This window comes from Macrobrachium rosenbergii, chromosome 27 (assembly GCF_040412425.1).
Source record: "Macrobrachium rosenbergii isolate ZJJX-2024 chromosome 27, ASM4041242v1, whole genome shotgun sequence".
Classification (NCBI taxonomy): Eukaryota; Metazoa; Arthropoda; class Malacostraca; order Decapoda; family Palaemonidae; genus Macrobrachium; species Macrobrachium rosenbergii.
In genome coordinates, this window is record NC_089767.1 from 32,102,009 (window position 1) to 32,107,008 (window position 5,000).

At 30.4% G+C, this 5,000-nt stretch overlaps 1 protein-coding gene across 2 annotated transcripts in view; it reads left to right on the plus strand.

Annotated features, from left to right (window-relative positions):
- The window catches only part of LOC136853567 (uncharacterized), a 63,184-nt gene that overhangs the window by 29,191 nt on the left and 28,993 nt on the right, over window positions 1–5,000 (plus strand). Inside the window, exon 2 of one of the 2 annotated variants that reach the window (XM_067129297.1) lies at window positions 4,993–5,000. This exon is cut by the window's right edge and continues 193 nt beyond it. The exons of the other annotated variant lie outside the window; for it this stretch is intronic. The gene's annotated coding sequence lies outside the window, so the exon portion shown is untranslated. The remainder of the gene's footprint in view (window positions 1–4,992) is intronic. 2 annotated transcript variants of the gene reach the window in all.

Sequence of the window (5,000 nt, forward strand, 5' to 3'; positions counted from 1 at the left end):
CTTCTCTCCTTTAACACCTCCCTTTGACATCCTTCAATTCCTTCCTTTCAACTCCTTTTGGACCAAATATTATCGTCTAATGGTTTGATTTATTTTTAAAATCCTAAAAAAAATCCTTTTCGGCATTTAGTAATCTTTCAGTACTATAATATCCTGTTTTCAAATCCTTGAGCAGTACTTTCAGTCCTTCAATTCCTTCCTTTCAACTCCTTTTGGACTGAAAAATATAATCAATACGCTGATTTATTTTTCAAATCCTGAAAAAAAAAATCCTTTTGGACATTAAATAATTTTTCAATCCCTTAATCCTTCCTTTCAAATCCTTTACCAGCACTTTCAATCCTTCAGTTCCTTTAAACTCCTTTTGGACCAAAAAATATCGTCCAACACGTTGATTTATAATAGAAATCCTAGAAAATCCTTTTGGGCACATTTAATAATCTTTCAATCCTTTAATTCCCTCCTTTCACATCCTTTAGCATCACTTTCAACCCTTCAACTCCTTCCTTACAACTCCTGTAGGACCACTTTTCAATTCCCAAAATTCTCGGATCCACAAGAGAGAGAGAGAGAGAGAGAGAGAGAGAGAGAGAGAGAGAGAGAGAGAGAGAGAGGAACCAAGTCAAATGTTTATATATATCGATTGGCGGTGTGCACTGACCGTAGAGTTTCCGACGTCCTTTCGTGTGGTTGGGGCGAAATGGCGGTTATCCTTCCTGTATCCTAGTGGATATCCTTTGAGGGTGTTGAGAGGGGAGAGAGTTTAACCTTTGACCAACATTATTATATATATATATATATATATATATATATATATATATATATATATATATATATATATATATATATATATAGTGTGTGTGTGTGTGTGTATATATATATGTGTGTGTATATATATGTATATATATATATATCTGTGTGTGTGTATGTATACATATATATATATACATATATATATATATATATATATATATAAGTAATATATATATATATTTATAAAAGAACAAAAACTCATACACACACACTTTCTTATGAAACTCTCTCTCTCTCTCTCTCTCTCTCTCTCTCTCTCTCTCTCTCTCTCTCTCTCTCTCTCTCTCTCTCTCTCTCTCTCTCCTTTTTTATGAAATGGAGATAAGGAATATGAGATCTTTTTGTGTGTGGAAAGATGGAAGGTGCAGAGTGGAAGGCTAAAGGCCCATGCTGGGTTGAGAGAGAGAGAGAGAGAGAGAGAGAGAGAGAGAGAGAGAGAGAGAGAGAGAGAGAGAGACGGGGTTAGGGGTGGGGTTAGGGGGCATATTTCAGAGTATTTCACTTAATGAAATTCTTTTGTCACCCTTAACAGGGTTTGCATGGATGGGGTGGAGGTGAGTGGGAGGGAGAGGAGAGGGAGGGAGTGGGAGGGGAGAAGGGGAGGGAGAGGGGAGGGAGTGGGAGGGGAGAAGGGGGGAGGGAGGGGAGGCTTTTGTAATGAAGATCAAAAGAACCATGCAATTAAGGATAATGGAAGAGATACCTTGGGGGCCCATTAAAAGTATTATTATTATTATTATTATTATTATTATTATTATTATTATTATTATTATTATTATTATTATTATTATTATTATTATTATTATCTTTCTCTTCATTGGTTATTCTTTTATGATTAAAATGATACGAATATCGTTCTGTTGTTATTATTTATATTTTAATATTATTATTATTATTATTATTATTATTATTATTATTATTATTATTATTATTATTGTTATTTTATTAGTATTATCCTTCTTTTATTATTATTGTTCTTATTATTATTATTATTATTATTATTATTATCTTTCTCTTCATTGGTGATTCTTTTATGATTGAAATTCTATTTCTATTGTTATTAATTTTAATATTATTAATATTATTATTGTTATTTTATTATATTGTCCTTCTCTTCTTTGTTCTTCTCTTATTATTATTATTATTATTATTATTATTATTATTATTATTATTATTATTGTTGTTGTTGTTGTTGTTAGTGAATTAATCCACAATGGTGTAGGTGTAAGTGCATATTAAAGATATATATACAAAACGTTTTGTATGTATATTTTAAATTTATATTTACACCTACATCATTGTGAATTTCTTCACTATTATTATTATTATTATTATTATTATTATTATTATTATTATTATTATTATTATTTCAATTAATATTGTCAACATAATGTTGCTTTCGTTATTAGTAATATTACCGTTGATATATATTTTTGTATCAAATTAAAATTAAGCCTTTTTTGGGTAAGACTTTGATTCCAAAAGGTAAGACTTTGATTCCAAAAACCAAGATTGATTCCAAAAAGTTAGATCTTGATTCCAAAAAGCAAGACTGATTCCAAAAAGTTAGATCTTGATCCCAAAAAATAAAGACTTTGATTCCCAAAAGTAAGACAGATTCTAAAAAGTAAGACTTTATAATTCCTAAAAGTAAAAATGACTGAGCCCAGAAAAGTAAGAATGATTCCAAACAGTAAGAATTTGATTCCAAAAAAGTAAGACTGATTCCAAAAAGTAAGACTTTGATCCCAAAAAGTAAGCCTTTGATTCCAAAAAGCTAGAGTGATTGTGAATAGCAAGACTTTGCGCCCAAAAAATAATTCTTTCATTCCTAAAAGTAAGACTCAGATTCCAAAAAGCAAGACTTTGATTCCAAAAAGTAAAACTTTAATTCCAAAAAGTAAGACTTTGATTCCAAAAAAGTGGAAATATAAATTACGACAATTATCCAAAAGGAATAAAACCTTTGCTTAAATGACCTTGAATGACCCCAAGGAAAAATGCATTGTCATGGGGCAATCTCTTTGCCATCTTCGCTTAAACGACCCTTTGACGTATTATGTGTCACTGACCTATTCCAAGGATTCCCATTTTATGTCACTGACCTGTTCCAAGGATTCCCATTTTATGTCACTGATCTGTTCCAAGGAATTTGGCATAGTCCTCTTTCTGGAACGGGTCAGTAGAATGTGTCACATAATTCAAGAGTCTTTATATGATTATTCTCTCTCTCTCTCTCTCTCTCTCTCTCTCTCTCTCTCTCTCTCTCTCTCTCTCTCTCTCTCTCTCTCTGGAAAAGATGCTTTATTCCATCTCCGTACTGAAATAAATAAACTTTTGTCTCTTGTATATATGCAAATGCCTTTGTAGGCCCCTATAGGCCTACGGGCGTCAGGGATCATTTGCATAGCCAAGAACAATTCCGTAGGCCTATGTATAAACGTTTATGAGTAATTATACGAATTCGTCCATTGAAAATATACGGATCTCAGTTGTGTAGGCCTATAAATATATAAGTAGTTATACAAATTCATCCACTAAAGATATACGGATCTTCGATATAAATGTTGTGTGTAGGCCTATAAACATTTCTTTATCTTTGAGTAGGCCTAAGTCTACAGGTTTGAGATAAAGTGTGCAGGTATATGGACATACATGTAAACAGGTTTGTGGTTAGTGGGTAATATATATATGAATCAAAGTCTTTAGGCTAATTTATAAGTAAATGGACAAATGTATAAAGTTACTGTTTATGTATGGCTCTATGGACAGATATATATGCCTATGGTACATGCATTATACGGACAGTATCATAGGACTAGGTACTTTAAAAAAAATTTATTGATGTTTATTCCTACCATCACTAAATGTATGACTTGTTTCCTGAAGAAATTAATTAAGATATATATAAAAGAAAGTTCATTTTTCTTAAATTTTTTTTCTTTGTAGAATCAATGCAACTTGGTGACCCAAATTTAAAAGTTTAATCATTATTATTATTATTATTATTATTATTATTATTATTATTATTATTATTATTATTATTATTATTATTATTAGTAGTAGTAGTAGTAGTAGTAGTAGTAGTAGTAGTAGTAGTAGTAGTAGTAGTATTAGTATTAGTATTAGTAGTAGTAGTAGTAGTAGTAGCATTTTTGGGCATGGAGAATTCGATAATAAGTGATATTTGTAAATATAAAAATGTTAGTCGTGTATAAATGACAAGAAGTCATTTATATATATATATATATATATATATATATATATATATATATATATATATATATATATATATATATATATATATATATATATATATATATATATATATATATATATATATATCTGTGTATGCTTACATAAATCCCTTCTGTATGTGAACATTACTATAATCCCTTTTAATCCTGTAACAGAAACTAAATATGAACTTAGACCACATATATCAGAACTAAAACACGCAATAAGCACAGCTTAGCTTACCTTAAATCCTATTTTTAATATAAAACTAATCTGATATCCACCACACACAGATATGAACCTGGCCCGACCTGCTCCCATTTTTTATCGACCTTCAAATTGCCTAATTTCCCAGAGGACCCCCATGGAATTTGAATTTCAGACCCGCGCTGGGACTGGGATCTAATATCTTAGCTGGGGAATCTACTCCAAGGATTTTATAATCATTGATTTAATTTTTATATATATATATATCTTTTTTTTTTTATTTGGAGGCCGGAGGGATGGGAGATTTAGATGATATTATTTGTGTCGAGATTCAAAGTCAGTTCGTTTTAATCCGAGGGATTTGTCTTCTAATATTTTTACTTACATTTTTATTTATTTATTTGTTTAATTATTTGTTAATTTGTCTGTTTGTCTAATAACTTATCTCCTCTTTCTGTATTTCCCATTACCTTCTGTTTACTTCTTTCGAATGAACACCGTAATATTCTTTGGAAGCTTGAATTTCAAGTCAGTGGCCCCTGTGGTGGGCTTGTTCCATATGAATAGGGTTATGTTCTGAATAATAATGATAATAATATTTTGCTCTTTACAAATCATCTAAGTGTTACATTCCCTTATTAATGCTTATTATAGAACAAAGGCGTCCATTTGCTGCGTTTACACTTCATTTTTCTTTTAAAAATCAACCTGTATCATTGTTTTCCATTTTTTCAGTTTTTTCG